The sequence below is a fragment of the Mya arenaria genome, chromosome 9 (genome assembly GCF_026914265.1).
Source record: "Mya arenaria isolate MELC-2E11 chromosome 9, ASM2691426v1".
Lineage (NCBI taxonomy): Eukaryota > Metazoa > Mollusca > Bivalvia > Myida > Myidae > Mya > Mya arenaria.
In genome coordinates, this window is record NC_069130.1 from 55,647,399 (window position 1) to 55,669,083 (window position 21,685).

Sequence of the window (21,685 nt, forward strand, 5' to 3'; positions counted from 1 at the left end):
TATATAACAAAGGAATACGTTATGTAGAAAATAATATAAATTGGAAAGTTGTATATAGTTATGTATATAACTGTACAAAGGATTCTTATATCTAATGGTTGCAAACAAACACGAGTAGTCCTTAGAATGTTATCAACCAATTATTTGTTATATAAAATGAAAATTGTTGACAATTAACTATGCTCCTTTTGTGGAATCTGTGAAGAAACGCTTTACATTTATTTTGGGATTGCCATAAAATACAACCTTTGCTAGAATATATAATACAAAAACTGATCAATGCCGATCCCAGCATTCCATTTATAGTATGTTGGTACTACTAAGATCTGGAAATAAGGATGTTAAGTTATATTTACTTTTTAAGAATTAAAAAAAATCATATTTCTTTGTAAAACAAAAAGATAATTCCAGCTGTACTTGGTTTTAAAAACAGTCATAATTTAGCATGGAGAATTTATAATGATACAAATTTACCAGATACAAATAAGTGCAATTGGATAATTGCAAGGCGTTTTCTGTTGTAACTACATATCAGTGTAAATGTATTAAACTAGTTTACTTTTTTTCAAATCTCATCAATATGATGTTGATTTACTTCCATGTTTTTGGTTTGCCTTTTTTCCTTTTTTCAAAGTTTGTTAAAATTAAAATTCATGGATTTCTAGCAAAATTATAAATACATATAATATTCATATAATGTCTCTTGATTGATATTATTGTATGTTTCACATGTATAATGTTTTATTTTGTGTTGTTTATTGTATAAAATATATTGGTAAATAAATTAAATATCCAGAAAAAAATGTTTTGTGCAAAAAAATGAGCTGGTGACATTAAACTAAAAAAAGAAAAGAAAAAGAAAATTGTCAGTCTTACTGAACTACCGGGCTGACACTAAAATGAGGCTTTAAGAATAAAAAATGGTGAGTGAGGCTTGTATTCAAATTGATAATTTTCAGGTTAAAAATGTTGAATGTCCAACCTGCATAATAAGATGCCTCTATTAAAGTACTGCATGACAAGCATTGCTTAACAAATGTAAGTCCTTCTATGGAAGAGCGGATCCCCGCATATGTAAAGGACTCAATTTTGCTGGAATGTACACAATACTATGTTTACCACACATAATGAACGCCTATCCCTAAGCTGAAACATCATTTAAATATACAAGCACACAAAGCCAAATCAAGACCACTTTAAACATTATTTTGACCAAAGCTTGCGCTAATTAGGGTCATACTTGCAACAAAGATGTCTGTTCGAACGTCTTGTCCCTCTCAGAGGAGAAATATTTTTCAAAACTCCAAAGGATTTCGTCTTATTATGTATACACCTCTGTCTACTTATCGGCAAGCGTTTTCGTTATTTCAACGTCCTTTTGTAGCTGAGCATTTATTTCTTCCACAACTTCACTAACTGATAAAATATTTTTTTTCTTTTCGTATCGATGATTTTGAAGTGTTTTCGTCAATTAGAATCGATTCAAAATATTTAACATCACATGTATTGTTGTTAACATCAATTGCCGACATCTTGTTTGGAAGGGCTAGGACGACGTTATTACAGTGATTCTGATTGGCTATAACTGCAGTGAACATCCATTAAAAATTGCCGTTATAGAATTCACGCGGTCTAGTATAAAAAATGACAAATCGTCTCCGAATCGTCATCTTTAATTTTCGAACACAACAAAAAATGGCAGTTGGTGGGCAGAATAAAAATAAAAAGATAATGAAAGAACTTTTATTTTGATTTGGTTTCGACAAAAAAAAGGTCGGCGCTCCCGTAAACCACATTATAAAACAATGCAGGCCTTAAGCAAGAAAGGAACACTCAATTAGGAACTCAAAGCATAAATCAGACAATAAGTCACGTTCACATAAAGGTGATTTTTTTAATCAAAATGAACAAAATAAGCCGCATGCCAGCCGAGACTCAGAGGAAAATAAATTGAGGAAACGTCCAATCCAAAGAGCCAACCGATTCAGATACTAACACACGGCTTAAAACAAAAAGCCCGTCAGCGAAACAAAAACAGTGATTAGCGTCGGATTTTGAGGATACTACGTACTCGAAGTTTAGTGATGATAGGCAGGATCATCCCAATACGGATCATTTTCATTCTTACAAAACATAGATGCATGGTCATCCGGTGACGAAATAACCAAACATGTGTTATTCACAGGAAAGACACGTCTCGAATACTGTTGTTCTAATGCCTACTCGCAGAACAGTTTTGTCACAACACTTCGAAGAGAATGCTTCCGTGAATCAGCTACTAACCACCTGTCGAGAAAAGGGAAATGACCGAAAGATATTGTAAGGCATCTTCATACTCAACTGAAACAAATAAACACAGCAAAGAGGAAAGTGGCTTGACCAATTAACAGTAATCAACGGTTTTACATGAGCGAATTATGCACTATGTTAAACTTAACAAAATATGCGTATATTGTTCCTTATAGATGCAAATGGTATTGCTGGCACAATAGACAATGTCACCGTATGTATGCATCAGCTGTGTTGATGAATGCAGAAAAGTAATCGACTTTGAAAAGGCTTAGTACGTTTTTTATTAGGATTATGCATTAAGAAGTAGTACGTTACGTTTCATGTAATTATATATAATATTTATATTAATTAAAATCTGTATCGATACGAAAACAGTAATTTAATGTCACTGCCCATAACATAACAAACATAAACGATTTTATTTTTACGAGTATAAACAGATCGACTTTTCTAGTTCAAACGTAAGCTTCTTTGAATATCATGTTCATGCTTCTGGTGACGTGAGTAGAATAAGGTCATGTTATGTAAGCCAAGTTATTTTTACACGCTTTTTTAGGGACGCGAAAGTAGTTTCAAGTTTACACAATTCAAAATATTCTAGATTGGTTATTTCCCAGTAAATATGTTCTGGTATATACACGTATTTTCTGTACGTACTTGAGATAAAATATTAACTTCTATGTCGCCAATTCTTTAAACTTAGATTAACTGTCAAATATATAAATGATTTATAGTATGTTTAACGGCTTTCACATGTGTTTAAAAATGATATTTTTTAGAAGAGGATCACATGGAAATCCCAAACAGAAGAAAAAAAATATATTTATTCAAAATAAACTACCAGAAAAAGTTGAAACATTGATCATGATATGTGTATTTTGATGTACAGAAGTCAAATGCATAGGCTGAGGATTATTGTTTGTTTTAGTGTAAGATCGTTATATATTTCGCCAAGTGAGCATCAAAAGCTATATTTCACGAATGGCCATAGCCACAAGTGAAACAATTTTACTTTTGGTGTTCACAAGGTAAAATATATTGCAATCTTACACTGAAAGAAAAAAAAAAAATTATTTAATATCTTTAAAGGATTTTAAATAATATAGTTTCTTGTAGGCTTTCAAACAAACGCGCCAAATTATATCCGAACGTAACGTCATCTCGGAAATGACGTTGTTGAATTTGAGTCCCATCCCTTTGCGCCCTGACTTTTGATTTGGAATTGAGAGCGGGCTATAATTACAAAACAGTAAAAAATATTAAAATGTTAGATCACTGTTTAGAACAGTGAAATATCATTATTATCTCACTGATAAATCTCTATAAACCAATGGAAAGCATACTATAACTCAAATCATTTTGTAATTACCATAACTTTTCATATTTTGTTAAGGTAGATTCAATGATATTGGACTCAATGCTTGAATATGTCACATGTGTTCTTTTTCATTCCTTAGGTGATGATTTTCACTTTTTCTTAGAATGTTCGCATTTTCTCTGACGCCGGATTACGCAAAACTCCCAACAATTGTTTTAAAACAATGACCTGGATACTTAAATATTTTTTTTTAATTTTTGTGAGAAAAATAATACTAGTTATAAATCCTTGTTTTAACCTGAAACTTATGTTAATACAATCAAGTTTATCATTATCTCATTTATGTTATATGTTGGTGTTTTTTTCTTTGTTTGCGTTTTTATTGTTACAATATTCAACATGATGCACATATGTCTCCAAACATCTTCGTTTGAACTTTGTTGCTTTTGTTCATGCAGGCTTAGAACTTTGTTATAAAAACTGATGCCCATATGGGCCTAGTTCTTGAATAAAACTTGATCTAGAGCCAACCTTCAATCTATATTCTGAATTATGTTATCCGTTAAGAATTGAACTGATGTTTTATTGAATGAGCAGATATATTAGCTGCGAACGTTTGTGATATATTTAACTTAAGAATATATGCATCAAACAGCAAAAAGCAATACACTTATTTGTAGTTTACCTTGTGCAATACGGCCGTATTCTACATATCTACTCCACACTCCGCTGACGTCATGTCATAACAAGATATTTAAAGCGCTGCCGCAAGCGCTGGAATCATTTATGAATACAATATTTACTCACCTATACCATATTTTCTTCAAAGAATAATGCAGATAACATATTCATTTATAAAAAAACATTAACACATTCTAATTAATGTGACACCTTGATCTAACACATGACAAGAACAGAAATTACTCATGTTATAGTCCAGCTGAGGCAAGCGGCGGCTACCAATGCATCATTGCCAAAAATCACAGGGAAAAAAACCCATAAATGCCTTTATTTCACCACTGTAATAAATGCCAAAAATGCGTCATTGTGATTAAGGCCTCTAGCGCACCACTGTAATGAAGGCCTTGTACGTAATGAGGGTCACCTAATGCGCAACTGTCATAAAGGCATCAAAAGCGCCACTTAAAAGAAGGCCACTAACGCGCAACAGTTATGAAAGCCTCTTACGCGCAACAGTAATGAAGCCACAATAATGAAGGCCCCAACGCGCCAGTGTAATAAAGGCCCCAACGAGCCAGTGTAATAAAGGCATCAAAAGCGCCACCTAAAAGAAGGCCCCTAACGCGCACAAGTAATGAAGGCCATTAACGCGCAAAAGTAATGAATGCCCCAATAAGACAGTGTAATAAAGGCCACTAACGCACCACAGTAATGAAGGCCACTAACGCATCACAGTAATGAAGGCCACTAACGCAACACAGTAATGAAGGCCACCAACGCATCACAGAAATGAAGGCCCCTAACGCGCCAGTATAATGAAGGCCACTAACGCACCACTGTAATGAAGGCCACTAACGCATCACAGAAATGAAGGCCACTAACGCGCCACTGTAATGAAGGCCACTAACGCATCACAGAAATGAAGGCCACTAACGCAACACAGTAATGAAGGCCACTAACGCAACACAGTAATGAAGGCCCCTAACGCGCCAGTGTAATGAAGGCCACTAACGCATCACAAAAATGAAGGTCCCTAACGCGCCAGTGTAATTAAGGCCACTAACGCAACACAGTAATGAAGCCCACTAACGCAACACTGTAATGAAGGCCACTGACGCATCACAGAAATGAAGGCCACTAACGCAACACTGTAATGAAGGCCACTAACGCAACACGGAAATGAAGGCCCCTAACGCGCCAGTGTAATAAAGGCCACTAACGCGCCAGTGTAATGAAGGCCCCAAAGCGCCAGTGTAATAAAGGCCCCAACGCGCCAGTGTTATAAAGGCCCCTAAAGTACCATTGTAATAAAGGCCACTAACGCGCCACTGTAATGAAGGCCCCAACGCGCAAGTGTAATATAGGTCCCTAACGCACCACTGTAATGAAGGCCACTAACGCACCACAGTAATGAAGGCCCCTAACGCGCCAGGGTAATGAAGGCCCATAATGAACCACAGTAATGAAGGCCCCTAACGCGCCAGTGTAATGAAGGCCCCTATCGCAACACTGTAATGAAGGCCAATAACGCACCAGTGCAATAAAGGCCACTTACGCGCGACTGTAATGAAGGCCCCAGCGCAAAAATGTAATATAGGTCCTTAACGCACCATTGTAATGAAGGCCACTAACGCAACACAGTAATGAAGGCCCCTAACGCGCCAGTGTTAAGAAGGCCCCTAACGCGCCACAGAATGAAGGCTCCTAACGCACCAGTGTTAAGAAGGCCCCTACGCGCCAGTGTAATGAAGGCCCCTAGCACCCCACTGTAATGAAGGCCACTAACGCACCACTGTAATGAAGGCCCCTAACGAGGTACTGTAATAAAGGCCTCTATCGCGCCACTGTAATGAAGGCCCCTCACGCGCCACTGTAATATACGCCCCTTACACGCCACTGTACAGTCTGTCTGGATTTGGTTGGGTGGGTGTGTGTTTTTGGTTGGGTGGATGGGTGATGGGTGGGTGGTGTTTTGGGTGGGTAATGGCTGAGCGAGCGAGTAAGTGAGTGAGTGAGTGAGTGAGTGAGTGAGTGAGTGAGTGAGTGAGTGAGTGAGTGAGTGAGTGAGTGAGTGAGTGAGTGAGTGAGTGAGTGAGTGAGTGAGTGAGTGAGTGAGTGAGTGAGTGAGTGAGTGAGTGAGTGAGTGAGTGAGTGAGTGAGTGAGTGAGTGAGTGAGTGAGTGAGTGAGTGAGTGAGTGAGTGAGTGAGTGAGTGAGTGAGTGAGTGAGTGAGTGAGTGAGTGAGTGAGTGAGTGAGTGAGTGAGTGAGTGAGTGAGTGAGTGAGTGAGTGAGTGAGTGAGTGAGTGAGTGAGTGAGTGAGTGAGTGAGTGAGTGAGTGAGTGAGTGAGTGAGTGAGTGAGTGAGTGAGTGAGTGAGTGAGTGAGTGAGTGAGTGAGTGAGTGAGTGAGTGAGTGAGTGAGTGAGTGAGTGAGTGAGTGAGTGAGTGAGTGAGTGAGTGAGTGAGTGAGTGAGTGAGTGAGTGAGTGAGTGAGTGAGTGAGTGAGTGAGTGAGTGAGTGAGTGAGTGAGTGAGTGAGTGAGTGAGTGAGTGAGTGAGTGAGTGAGTGAGTGAGTGAGTGAGTGAGTGAGTGAGTGAGTGAGTGAGTGAGGTAGTGAGTTAGTGAGTGAGTGAGTGAGTGAGTGAGTGAGTGAGTGAGTGAGTGAGTGAGTGAGTGAGTGAGTGAGTGAGTGAGTGAGTGAGTGAGTGAGTGAGTGAGTGAGTGAGTGAGTGAGCATGCGAGCGAGCGAGCGGGCGGGCGGACGGGCGTGCGGGCGGACGGGCGTGCGGGCGGACGGGCGTGCGGGCGGACGGGCGTGCGGGCGGACGGTCGAGCTAGCGAGCGAGTGAGTGAATGAGAGAGTTTTGAGTGAGTGAATGGGTGAGCATGCGAGCGAGCGAGCGAGCGAGTTAGTAAGTAAGTAAGTAAGTCAATTAAAGTGACATTCAAACAGAGTAATTATACCATATAAAAGATATTACAATACATAATAAAATTTAAACGTGTTTTTGGTATGTCGCGTGTCATTCATGAACACAAGTTTTTTCCAGACTCTAAGCGCAGTACCAGCGCCGGTATATACTTGGGAGGCAACCTGTGTCTCCGATCACGGCAAGTATCGGCGTGAAGCGGTGAACACAAAGGAAATACCTCATGGCCCAATGTTGATCGTTGTCAATAGGCTGGTACTTCTTGTAGCCCCATATCGATTAATAAAAATAATCCATTATTGGGATAACGCACGAAATATAAAGATTTTCATATGTTTTAAAACCAAGGTCTTTCAAGTAATGCACTTTGCTGATAATGCCATGTAGCGTGCGACCTGCGGCCTTTTTAGAAAGAGTCCCTTTTCTCGTGAAATTTGACAACAAGGTATTTGTATCGATCGACAGTTTCATGGATATTATCACCCATTTCGAATAGGACATCGCATCTTTGTGTTCTGTCTTGACGCAAAGTCATGCATTTTGACATGTTGCAATTAATTCAGCTATGCATCGTGTCCAGCATAGTTTATAGTTATTCTGTTTCACTCACGAGCGCTATATCGTCCGTGTACTTTAACATAGAGAGTTTGTTATCAGCCACCTGTATTACAAGGTCAAGGTCATACACCTCCTGTACAAAGTCAATTGCGAACACGGCGAACAATGCTGACGACAAATTACACCCCTGTTTCACGCCAGTGACACAATCGAACCAGTCTGTTAATTGATCGTTGATACGTTTGGTTGACATTGAGCTTGTGTATGTATTCTTTATGGAGTTATATAGTTTTCCGTATATTTTGTTCAGTAGAAGTTTATACATCAGCATATCCCTGTATCGATGTAATGATAACAATGGCGAAGGTCAATATATGCTGTTAACAGCTGTTTATTGTTCTTTATGATGATATTCAGTGTGCATATATGATTTCGCATGACCGATCACGACGGAAGCCATTTTGTTTATCAGCAAGTATGTCATTGCTTTCTAGGTATTTGGTAAGCCTTTTGTTCACGAACGACGTATACAGCTTACTTATTCCCGATAAGAAAGCTTATCCCGCGAAAGTTCATTTGAATACTGGGGTCCGAAGGGATAGGATAGGACATATAATTGCTTTTCGCCACACACTTGGTATAATGTAAGTGTCCAAAAGTTGAAATAGATGTTGCAGAGACCCAATAATCGCTGGATGTTTACAATATATCTTACGGTATTTTATCATAACCTATAGCGGATCCATTCTTTCTGCACAACTGAACAACTGTAATTTCGTCTATTATTATGTTTGAATTTAGTTCGGGGTTTGATATACCATTGATATTCCATATTATTTTCATGTAACACTCTATATAGTTTCGCTCTATGGTGTACGGTATCAACAAATACAGACGTTTCTTGGCAGTTGTACAGGTTAAGTCCTCTTTCCACCTTTCAAAAGCTGCATTGGACAGAGGTATTCAACATATTGTTGTTGTTTTTTGTTAAAACACATACACATCTGCGTTAATTTTAAAAAATCTAGCAATTGTACAAAAAACCTATCTTGTATCTGATTTTGTGCACCACTAAACATTATAATTGAAATATAATGTTATGAAAGCATCGCCGGTGTAACATTTAATTTTGACCCTGTTCAAAATGGACTCTAATGGTCTTTTATAAACGGTTGGCGTTCATATATATATATTTGACTGTTCTGATCTACATTAAATATTGATGCCATTTATCGAAAGCACATTCTCCTGACCAGAATCCCCAGCTGAAAAGGACTGTGTGTTTTTTTTGAAGATTCAAAAAGTGCACATGTTATCTTAGAATCCTCTCTCTGTTCAAGAATATCGTAATACTTGGGAAAATATATAGTTTGCTCTGATAAAAGTCGAATTGGTTGATCGATGGTCTTGTCTCACATTTTTTTGTGATACGGAAACCCGACCATGGTTACGGAAAGCGTGAAAATCAGGTAAAGATATAATAAACGCATTATGGAACGTATTAGTCATGTTTTCCCATTGATGTGCACGGAGGCCGTTAGGGATCATGGAATTGTCAGAAATTCAAATCAAACTTGATATTGCTGATAGATTTTGCTGTATTATTAAAGATGATGTCGATGATTATGATGCAGTTGTGCACAATGAGATTTGTTATATGTTTTAATTTAAAGCGTAATCCCTGTTTTATTGCACCGTTTGTTTACTTTTTTTATCTTGTGTCCTGCATTGCAGTAATAATGCATATACAATCTGTTACGACCACAAAATTGCCTTTATTCAAATTTCTTGTTCAACAGTGAAAAATAAAGTAAGTATGCAATTTGAAACAACAACTATCTATTGATAGTTTGACATCAGGTATTTTAAGTAATAAGAAATTCAAATAGTACATGGAATAAAAGAACTGCAAAAGGTTTACAAAATATGTTCATTGATAGTGGTCATTTGTAATAACAGCATAACTCAATCGTCATGAAATTTGAACACACTAAATGACCAATAATTAAGTGCAAATTAACTTTAAAAACTATTTCTTCAAAAGGTTGAAATTAATTCCTCACAAAATAATTTAAGTTAAGTTTAACAAACAAACATTCAAATTTCATTTAAATTACATGATGACAGACACTTAGAATGCATAAATCAAACGAATTGCCATCATGCCCAAAAACAAATATATTTTCTGCATACCGCAATATGAGATAAGTTTAGTAAATTTACAAGCACGAATTATAGTGTTACTTGTAATATCGCGTGCACTACATAAGTTGGGTTTCTGTTTTATTATTAAACCACTTTATTGCTTGATACGTTTGACGGTTAAAATGAAGTTACGTCCCAATTTATAAACAAATTTTCAAAATATGTTTCGGTCGATAGGGACAGTCCATAAACATTACTCTCTTTAAAAAGGAAGAAAAAGATAAAGACAAAAGAGTGAATATATGAGGATTAAGACGCTTATATTTGACGATTGTAATTAAGTGTTCACAAATTCAACGGAAACTGCTGGAATGCATCTGCTAATAAATAATGCAATGCACGACAGTGTGCAGACTTCTATGGAATGGGACACGCGATATTTAAAGATTTAAACATATTTGGTTTCAACGTCAAATTACATTTCGCCTCTTTGTTTCACAAATACAATGTAGGTGAATTGGCGGTTTTCCTGTTTGTTAGATATTTAATATATATTTATCACGAAGTGGTAATTGTAAAAACATTTCTTTGTCATCATGCAATATTTTTTAAAACCTAAGAAGTGACTTATCAGCTAGCAAACTATTCCATTACTAAGTCATGCCCTCTTAACAAACATTCCATTATTACTAGATAGTTAATTACTTGTGTCATGCCTACATACAACCATTTTGTTTTTTTATTAATTCCCCATCAGACCTGTAAACCCGTATGTCTGGTCAGAATGCGGGAACAATCTGTATCTGCTTGGAGTTATTTGCTGGCTGGGATTATTTTAAGCAAGTTAACGGCATTATAGTTTATCATATTTTAGTTTCTGGTCCCGATATACTTTCTGGACAACGTCAACTATGATTGCTAATTGATCACATCAAATCAATTTAAATTGTATGCCAACCATTTGCATCATTCAGACCTTCCTCTGCAAGCATCCGTCCTTATAAAGATGTCGGATTATTTGAAACGAACCATACGAGCACTGACATCTATTGGCATCCCCACATCTATGGCTAGATTGGAATGGTTTTCGCAATGAATGTGGTTTTAGCCAAATCTAGGCTAAGATATATAAGTTAACAATTTACATACAACAATATATCATCGGACAGATCCTCACTTTATCCTAATATAAATGTTTTGTACTTCGACTCAATCATATTATTCATAACGATATTCTTAACACCAATTATTTTATGTAACTGCGTGTTTAACAATAGTATGGGGTAAAACATTTAATTCCTTTATATAAACATGCATTTTCTTTTCAATTAACCACCGTACCACCGTACCTCAATATATGATGATAAATATGGTAAGAATATCGAACTAGATGTTTAATAAAACAATGATATCTAGTCAAAACACTAACACCAGGGTAATTTTGGTGTACGTCATAAATGGATGGAATATCATTACAATCTTCACAAGGAACTTTTAGTTCCGTGACCAATCTTACTCATTCAAAATTATTCATGAAATCCGTACGTTAGCGTACACTGTATAACGATACTTTTAAATTTGAAAAGCATTTGGAAATCGATGACTTCTTAAGGTGATATCTGATTCAATTTCCACACGAAAAAGAAGGTAAAGCTAGTTGTCTGGCAGCCTTTGCTGAACGATATTGTCTTTTGAAATCTGTCCTCCGTATAACAGATGTAACGGCCCATTTAAGAGTTTAAGTTTATTCTTATTTAAGACACTTTTTCTTATTCGCAATACGACTAGCTTATATTATTAGTTGCAGGATCAGTCATATAATTACTCAAAGAACATTGTCACATACATGACCGTATCACAATGTTTTGTTTTTAGGTGCGATTCTCATTGCTTTAAGTGTATGGGACAGCAATGAAACAATGATCAAATGAACGATATTAATTCTTCAAAAGTAATACCAAGTCTCAGAGGGAACGTATTACATTCATTTTTGTTTATATACTACTTCAAATGGCCATATTTTAAATCACAGGTTCTCTGAACATCTATTTATTTTTAATGTGCAGACTCATGCTTTCCCCACTGAGACCGTCGGATCAATTCCCATTTAATATTTTATAAAGGCTCTGACATCAAAAAAATAAATAAATATATGAAACAATATTTTGCTTGTATGTGCAAATCTCATTGCTTGAAGAGTTTGGGACATTCATGAAACTATGATGTCATGAAACAAAATCAATATTTCAAAAGTAATACCAAGTCTCAGAGGGGACGCATCACATCTAATTTTGTTTCTACTTCAATGGGTCACATTATAAATCTCAGGTTCTCTGAATATATATTTATTATTTAGTGTGCAGACTCATGCTTTTCCCAAAGGGACCGTCGGATTGATTCACATTTAATCTATCATAAAAGCTCTGACAACGAAAAATCCAAAAAATGTATCAAAACCGTCAGATTATCATTGATGAACGAAATATATCACCGCCAATATATCATTTATTTTATTACTTTGTTTTATTTCGTGAGTTGTTGAGATGCGTACGCACTGTTCAGAAAAGAGGCATTCATAGGACATCTTGCGCATGACACTTAATCGCTTAGAAGTCCAAAGATACAAACTAACTAATACAATTTGGTATGAGTGTGATGGTACTGAATGAAATGTTTCACCAATATGTACATAGATCGTGCACTTTTAAGTAAAAAAGCTGGTAAACGATAGGACCATGAGTACAGCAAGTCTTTACCTTTTACATATACCTTACTGTGAGACAATACTGCCATTTATTACATTAACCGTCAAAAACAGTATTGCCCAAATGGTGGCGGATCCGTGGTCTTGAGGTAACACACTTGACTATCAATCCAGGGGTCGCAGGTTCGATCCCCCGTCGCATCACTAAAAAACTAATCGTCTTCCGGGAGGGACGTTAAATGGGGGTCCCGTGTGACAGTGCTATTCGCTGGTGCTCGTTAAAGAACCAGGGTAGCTCTAACCAGGGTTACATTCTGTCTGTGCACTATGCTCCAAAAACCTTAAATGACTAACAATCTTAACGGAGCACTCGCCGAATGGGCAAAGCCCGAGTGCGAGTATAAATAAGCTTACACACCCCACCCCATTGCCCAAATTGCTTGGCAAATATTGGCATCTTTTCAATATATTATTGATCTCAAGTGGGGAAAACAGAAAAAGGCCTCAGAGATATGACGTCATAATTTTTGTCACTTGGGTTTTTGTCAATATTTCATCACTTCTAACTGGCTTGGATTACAACAAGTTTTCAGCGGGCGGGGAACCAAATTACGACATCACACTTGTTAAAATGTTCCGGGGTCACTTTTAGATATTTAACGTATTACTAAATAAATGCAATTAGGCGATTCCATTAGTTCGAAATTTTTCATTTCTTTTTTCTTTTAAACATTAAATATTTCATGACGTATACGTGGCACAGGTACAGTTGAAACAGTTATCTTAGATCTTGTAAGAAATACCAAAGATTAGGACTGTATCAAAAGTAGACTTCCAGAGCGGTAAAGGTTTGAAAGTTTACAATGATGACGATGTAGACTTTAACGAAGTTCTGAACAATCGGCCCTTTTGGCTTTATTTATTAAGTACAACATTATGTGGTTATTCTGGCGTGACAGAATAGTGCTAGCAATAATAAAAAAACCAAGGCCAGTAATTATTGAATTCCAAACAAAGTTGACCGTGACGTATAAGCTTGGTTTGGTTATGCAACCGAAGAACACAGTATCGGACGAAGGTATATTCAAAAACATTTTCGTTGCTCTCTTATAGCATTTATATTAACCATGGATGCTACTGAGGGAAGTATAAGACCATATCCGTACAAGCACAGCACAAGATCGATGCTTGGGGTCATACAAAATAAATATTAGTTCGACACTTCGCCTGAGAAGTTTAAATTAGATATTAAACATTAGAACTGGCAATTGTAAGTATCTATATATGAAATTTTGTTTTCTCGGAAACACTGCCTACATACGGTACTGTTTCCTTGGAGTTTATATTGACTGCATATCGATTAAATAACAGACAGCCGTCTATTTTTAGGCGATTAAATTTATTTCTTGTAATATGTTTCCAGCAAATTCAAAGTCGCATGACTCTAGCTATGTTGCCTTGAAGAAACGAATGCAATTGAATGGTTAACAGCATTTCAGACTGCTGTTACAGACAATATCAATATAGGGTTAATATCAAAATAAATGCTTTGTTTTTTATACTATTGAGGAAAGAAATAGGTCTAAAAAGATATGTTGTTATATAAGAGCTGGCTGTTGTTGTGCTATAAATGTATATATACAGACGAAGTTCGTGTCAACATTAAACGGCCGCAACACGAATCCCCATGCATCTAAACGGCGTTCTCAGTTATTAAGAAAACAACAATTAGATGCAGTTAGGCTCAAAGAGATATGTTTTAAGTTTATTAATATGATGCAATTTTATGGACCAATAAAAGGTTATCAATAGCGGACGAGGTCAGTTTTTACGACGATTTATACAATATATATTTATTTATTTATCTGTAATAATCTACATTAAATACTGATGTCATTTATCGAAAACCTATTCTCCTGAAAAGAATCCCCAGCTGAACAGGACTGTGTGTTTTTTTTATGAATCACACACATCTTATCTTCGAACTCTATCTCTGTTCAAGAATATCGTGATATTTGGGAAAATATAGAACGATATGTTGAAAGTCGAATTGGTTGATCGATGGTTCTGTCTCAAAAATTGTCTTTGACACGGAAAACACGGCCATGGTTGCGTAAAACAGGAAAATCAGGTTAAAAAAGATATGAAAAACGCACTTTGGAACGTGTTAGTCCCATTTTCCTATTGATATGCACGGAGTCCGTTGGTGATCAAGGGATCGTCAGAAATTAAAAAAAAACACACCTTTATGTTGCTAATAGATTTTGCTGTATAATCAAATATGATGACGATGATGATGATGCGGTTAGGCGCAACAAGATGTGTTATATATCTTAATTAAACGCGTAATCCCTGTTATATTGTATTGTTTGTATTATATTTCTATCTAGCGTTCTGTATTTAAGCAATAATGAGTATACAATATGTCACGTCCACAAAAATGTCATTAGTGAAATGTCATGTTCAATTGAGAAAAATAAAATCAGTATGAAATTTCAAACAACAACTATCTATTTACAGTTTTACATCAGAAATTAAAAAAAAAAGTAATGAGTAACTTTTATACAAAAAATGCAAAAAAAAAGATGGCCACAAATCAAAAGTCAAAATGTTCACACATTATCTTCACTGATTGGTGTTTCAAAATAACCACATAATTTAATTACCATGACATATTGAAAACACCAAATGACCTATAATTAAGTGCAAAACAACTTTCAAAAGTATTTCCACAAAAGCTTGAAATTAATTCCTCACAAATTTAATTAATTAAGATTAATAATGTTTCCAAAATTTTATAAATTTTCTACAGTTGGTGAAACTTTTATGGAGAAAATTTAAAATAAAACCTGTTACTGTACCCAAATCCCATTGCCCTCATTTATACAATAAAAATGTTCCAGTACATTCTACAAACATCCACCGGATCTTTCTCTCAAATTCTATAAAGTATACTTTTTAATATCAAGGTTATATACAGGGAAAAGTTATAAAAAAAATTCTAGAACATTTATATCAAATCTTAAAAGAAACAGGCTACAAATATCATATGATAATATAGAGTTTTTGTCATTGAATCAAGTTAACCATATGGGTTAATCCTGGCACTTAAGTTTACAACTTAAAAAATAAATTCATGTAGCCTTCTAACAATGCTAACTTCGTACGATTGAACACTACGAAGATCCTTTGCATTATACAAATACAGCAAACTCGTAGATGAAGTCATGTCCTATAACGGATGCAGTTTGAGAGGATGTTTGTCCTACAGGAAGACGCGAATAAATGATTTGGTTTCGGTTGGAGCTATTTCATCAAACATGCTAATTTAGGAAAATGTTTTTGAAAGAGAAAAGGAGATTTATAGGATATAGGATTTACTGGAAACACGCACGAGGTTCGTTTTACTAGATCTAAGCAGCAAATCGAGAAGAAACACGAGCATGTTCAAACTTGGCAACCTACAGGAAACAGAACGGGCGAACCTCGACCACGCTATTTTCTGAAGATGGTCACAATTGGAATCTTGCTTATTTTGTGTTATTCGCGCATTCTTCAGAATCAATCTCCATAAAATAAATGAACAGAATACTTGAAAAAATCCTGAATGTCATTCACCCACACAATATACAAGCACAAAGTTTATGCTACCTTTTAATCCACCACTGGAAGCAGTTTAACGAGTAAGCCTTGATCGAAGTTTAAAATGAAATATACTATATACTTCAGACGGACGTACATAAACTTAAACACAAGATACAAATCAACACATACATACCACACATACATGATAAAGAAAAGCTTACTGGGTGTTTAAAGTAGTCGATACACTGGCAGCCTTAAATTTGAACGTACATTTATTAATAATTTCAAAATTAGAAATATATTTAGTGGCAAGTTAACCAATCACGATGAATTGACATTGTTTTCTTATTTAATAACCAAGAAAAAGGGAAAAAAACTCGAGTTGTAAAAAACGGTAATCATTTATTATCACTCAAACCAAAATCGATTGACCTCGTGCACTTCCAGATTAGGAGAATTCGGGAAGCATTAAATGTCTTGCATTTGAAAATCTAGCTGCGTATAAAGGAATGTGAATGTCCATATAAAATTCTGTATTGCTTCTTTTCTTGATACGGGTCTATCTATATGCGGAGCACGCACATTTAAATGTTTTAAGATGCATATAGAATCAATCTAATTTTCTGATAATAAACATTCGGAAATTTTATCATACTAATTTGTAGCTACACATGATTGTCGTTATGATACTATAAAGTATAAAGTGTATTTTTCTGTTATATTCCGATTGTGAAACAAGACGTGTACTTGAACTTGTACATACATGTACATGTGTAAGGTTGACTATAACAAAGAAGAATTGAAGTAGTTTGCAAATTTATGTTTTCAACGCCCAGATAGTCGCATTTATCATTTTATTTTAAATTTCATTCTAAATGTTAACAGTATGCACATACTTGGATGATATTTACAAACAAATTAAGTCTATAATTGCACGTAAAAGTAGTGATACGCAATTTGTCTTATATCGAACAATATATCGAAGTCAATGATACTACGGTAAATGGTTGCATCATATATCGCAGATGCTCTTCAGATCTATGTTATATGGAAGTGTGGCACTAAACATAGTATGTGACCAATGTTTATCTTGTCCTGTTAATTTCCCATACGGTATTTATGGCAGAAGAGGGAAAATAAGTGTTCACATTATCCAACGGAAAGTTGTGGAATACATTCGCAAATAAATGATGCAACGCACGACAGTGTGCAGCCTTCTATGGAATGGAATTTATTATTTGTGCCATGCTTACTTACTACCATTTTGTATATTAATTTCTCAACAGGCCTGTTTTCACCCGCATGGCTTGGAACAATCTGTATCTGCTTGGATCATCAGCTTGTTATTGGCTGGCTGACATTTTGTTAAGCGAGTTAACGGTAACACTATTTTAGTTTCTGGTCAAAATTCTTTCTGGTACTTCTGGACAACTCCAAATATGATTGCTAATTGATCAAATCAAATAAATTTAAATTGCATGCCAAACAATTGCATCATTCTGACATTGCTCTGTTTAAGTTGCAAGCATCCGTTCTGTTAAAGATGTCAGATAATTTCAAACGAACCGTAGGAGCACTGCAGTCGCTATCTCATCAGCACATTTAAGGCTAAATGTGAAAGGTTTTCGCAATGTATGTTGCATCACCCAATTCTAAGCAAAGATTAACGTATAAACAACTGTACTACAATTATATCTCATCGAACAGATCATCATTCCATTATACGTAAACCGATCACTAATTGTAATTTGACTCAAACACTCTCAACACCCATTCTGAATTGTGACGGCCCGTTTAACAATAGTAGAGGGGTGCAACATTTGATATCTTTATATCAACACCCAATGTAAATTGAGACATGAGACACCAAACCTCTAAAGATGATGATATGGTGATAATATCGAAATAGATGTTTAATTGAACAAGGATATCCAGCGCAAAACTGCGACCAGGATTAGTTCCATGTGTCAGAGATGGAGTATCAAAAACAATTATCAAAAGGAACTCTTGAAGAGTAAGTTTCGAGACCAATTGTGTTGATTTTTAATTGATTTCATTAAATACGAATGTTTATGATATATAGATATGTTTCAAAGTTGAAATATATTTGATAATTTTCGAATTTTGGAAATAAATGGTTTTCAACTGGAGCAGGTTGATAGTGAATTCATATGCTGGATTCTGAATCAATTTCCCCACGAAAATGGAGATAAAGTAAGTTGTGAAAAAAGGAAAATCATTGATCACCCCTCAAAACAAATTTATCGACCTCGTGCCCTTCTCGAATAAGTGAATGTCTAGAAGCTTTTAGTTACCGATCTTGTCTTTGGAAATCTGTCCTCCGTATAACAGATGTAACGGCCCATTTAAGGTTTAAAGTTTACTCTTATTTCAGACACTAACTCTTATTCGAAATACGACGACCTTATTTTAGAAGGTGCATGATTAGTTATATAAACACTCAAAGAATATGGTCACGTACATGTCCTTATCACCGTGTTTTGTTTCCGTGTACGATTATCATTGCTTGAAGAGATTGGGTCAGCAATGAAACTATGATCAAGAGAAACAAAATCAATCCTTCAAAAGTAAATGCAAGTCTCAGAAGGGACGCATCTTACCCATTTCTGTTTGTTACGACTTCAAATGGCCACATAATAAATCTCAAGTTCTCTATATTTATTTATTATTTAGTGTGCAGACTCATGCTTTCCCCAATGGGACCGTCGTATTGTTACCCATTTAATATATTATAAAAGCTCTGACATCCAAATATCTTATTAATATATCAAAACAGTCCAATTCTCATTAAGGAACGAAAATAACCGCAAATATATTATTTATTTTTTACATGGTTTTATTTTGTTAGTTGCTTAGATGCGTGCACAATGGCCAGAAAAAAGGCATTCAATAAACATCTTGCGCATAACACTTAATCGTTTAAAACACCAAAAAGAGTGTGGTGGTAGTAAACTAGGATCATGGGTTTAGCCAATACGTATTACATACCTTACTGTGAGCAAAACTGTCATTACATTAACCGTCAAAAAAGAGTATTGAACAAATTGCTTACCAGAATTGGCATTATTATATCATATGTGGGAAATAGGACTTGATAATTTTCTGTCACTTTGGTTTTTGTAATGGTTCATCAAATTTTTGAGATAAAAGTTAGAACATGTTTCGCGAAAGAATATTTCATCAGTTCCAACTGACTTATATTACAACAGGTTTTCAGCAGGCGTGGAGCTGGAAACAAAATTACGACATCATGCTTGTTAAAATTTTCAGGAGTCACTTTTATCGATTTAATGTAGTACTAAATAAATGCAATTAGCCGATTCCATTAGCTCGAAACTAGGTTTCGATCTTAAGTATATCATGCTTCTCTTTATGAAAAATAGCTCAATGTTAAAAATGTGTACAAGTTAACAACGTGATCACCAACATCGTTAACTTTCAAACGTGAAATATTGCATGACGTATACGTGTCTATAACACAAGTTCCGCTGACACAGTTATCTTAAATCTTGTTAAAATACAGAAGATTAGAACTGTATCAAAAAGTCTTCCAAAGCAGTAAAGGTTTTAAAGTTCGTTGGCTTTAACAAAGTTCTGAACAATCGGCCCATTTGTCTTTATTTATTAAATACAACACAACGTTGTAATTCTGACGTCAAAAAATTGTGCTAGTAATAACAGTAATGTTCAAAATGAGATGTCCCTGGTGTATTTGTAATGAAATCTTTTGCTCGATTTCTGGACAATCAACGCGCATCGCTAAACGCACACTGAAATTACAATAATCAACAGTTGTTAAAAACGAAATTTTACATTTTAAAACCATTATCGCTGTCTGCTTTGGGAAATACATTCATTTCATCTTCTCTCAACATAAGGGGAAGTAATCTGAAGGGAACAATGCCATGTATCGATATAGATTTTGTGCGTCGAGAAAAACAAATCTTCTAGTTTTGGCTCGTTTTCTGATGAATGAATGCGTATGGCTTTACGGACATTAAAATTTCAATAATCAACAGTTGTTAAAAACGATACCGAGTAGTATGTACTGGGCAAATGCCTAATAACAGACACCTTTTGTTTCGTAATGTAAGTAAGAAAGTAATTAGCTCTTAGAAACGAATCCTTTCCAATGATGAGTCTTGCCCAATTTATTCATAACGCCGGTTTAACGAAAAAGCTACGACGAGAATATTTTTCTCGCAAGAAATCCCAGGACAGTAATTATTGAATTCCCAGAAAGTGACCGTAATGTATTTGATTAGTTAGTTATGCGACCGGAAAACACTGTGTCGGACGAAGGTATATGCAAACACATTTTCGTTGCACTCTTGTAGGTTTTGTTTTTACCATGGATGCTAAAGAAGGAAGTATACGACCATATTCGTACAAGCACAACACCATGTCGATGCTAGAGGTCATACAAAATAAATATTAGGTCAACACTTTGCCTGATGAGTCTGAAGTAGCTTTAAAAAGTTAGAACTGGCAATTGTAAGAATATATATATATGGAGTTAAAACAATTTGTTCTTAACTTGAAAATACTGCCTACATACGGTACCGTTTCCCGGAGTTTGGAGTTTATCTTGACTACATATCATTCGATTTATTAACAGACAGCTGTCTATTGAGGCGATTAAATTTATAATTATATTTATTTCCAGAAAATTAATAGTCGCATGACTCTAATTATGTTGCCTGAAGAAACACACTTAATTGGATGGTTAACATCATTTCAGGCTGCTAGTACAATCAATATCAATTCAAATTCAATATCAAAATGAATGCTTTGTTTTTAGACTATTAAGGAAAACACATTTAAATGCAATTAGGTCTAAAGAGATTCGTTATAGTTTTATCAAATTGATGCAATTTATGGACCAATACCAGGTTTTCAAAAGTGAACGAGTACAATTTATATGAGGATTTTATGCATATATATAAAAGCTGACTGATGTTGTGCTATATATGTATATATTGACGAAGTACGTGTTGACATTTATCAACCGCAACACGAATCCTCATGCATCTAAACGGCGTTCTCAGTAGTTAAGAAAACTATTAACTTGATTCAATAAAGCTCAAAGATACATGTTATAAAAACATTTTTATCAAATTGATGCAAATTTCGGGACCAATAACAAGTTACCAAATGTGGACGAGTTCAGAGTTTTCGACGATTATAACAATATATGTATGTCATATTTTCCCATTGATATGCAGGAATCCGTTTGGGATCATGGGATCGTCAGAAATTCCAAAAAAAACCTGATATTGCTGAAATATTTTGCTGTAGTATTTAAGATGATGTCGAAGATGATGATACAGTTAGACGCAACGAGATGTGTAATATATTTGAATTTAAAGCGTAATCGCTTTTATATTGCACTGTATAATATTTATATCTAGTGTTTTGCAGTCAAGCAATAAGAAGTATACAATCTGTTACGA